Genomic DNA, 988 nt, shown 5'->3' with positions numbered 1-988 from the left:
AAAAAAAAAAAAAGTCACAGGGTGGGCGTGGTGGCCCATTCCTCTAATCCTATCACTCTGGGAGGCCAAGGCAGGTGGACTGCTTGAGCTCCCGAGTTTGAGACCAACCTGAGCAAAAAGCAAGCCCCAGTCTCTACTAAAAATAGAAAAACTGAGGCAAAAGGATCCCTTGAGCCAGAGTTGGAGGTTAATGTGAGCTATGAGACCACCACACTCTATCCTGGGAGACAGCTTGAGTCTCTAGCTCAAAAAATAAAAAAGAAAAGAAAGAGTCACAGAGCAAACAGTTTTCACTGACCAAGAGTATGTCTCAGTAAGGCCCTGGTAGCCCTACTAATAATCTTAGCACTCAAAATTCCCAGAGATGATTATTTTTAAGATTGTAACTTGGGCTGTGCCTGTGACTCAAGGAGTAGGGCGTGGCCCCATATACCGGGGGTGGCGGGTTCAAGCCCGGCCCTGGCCAAAAATGCAAAAATTAAAAAAAAAAAAAGATTGTAAAGTTGAAGGCAAATAGCTTATCCAGCAGCTGGGAAATATTTTCTGTAAAATGAAAATGAGAGAGTATTTTTGGTGGGACTTAAAGTCTGTCACAATTATTCAATTCTGCTCATGGTTCTGTTCCAATAAAACTCTATGGATACTACAATTTTAATTTCACATAATTTTCATGTCATGAAATGTTATGCTTTTGATTCTTTTTCAACTACTTAAAAGCATAAAAACTATCTTAGCCCATTAACTATATGAAAACACTGACAGGCCAGATGTGGCCTGCAAGCCATAAAAATGCTGATCCCAGGCTCAGCGCCTGTGACTCAAGTGGCTAAGGCGCCAGCCACATACACCTAAGGTGGTGGGTTCGAATCCATCCCAGGCCCGCCAAACAACAATGACGGCTGCAACCTAAAAATAGCCAGGCGTTGTGGCAGGCGCCTGTGATCCCAGCTACTTGGGAGGCTGAGGCAGGAGACTCGCTTGAGCCCAG

This window comes from Otolemur garnettii, unplaced genomic scaffold (genome assembly GCF_000181295.1).
Source record: "Otolemur garnettii isolate 467f Iridium unplaced genomic scaffold, OtoGar3 scaffold00095, whole genome shotgun sequence".
NCBI classification, from domain to species: Eukaryota; Metazoa; Chordata; class Mammalia; order Primates; family Galagidae; genus Otolemur; species Otolemur garnettii.
The sequence above is the reverse complement of the archived record's forward strand: the minus strand, read 5'-3'. Positions refer to the sequence as shown.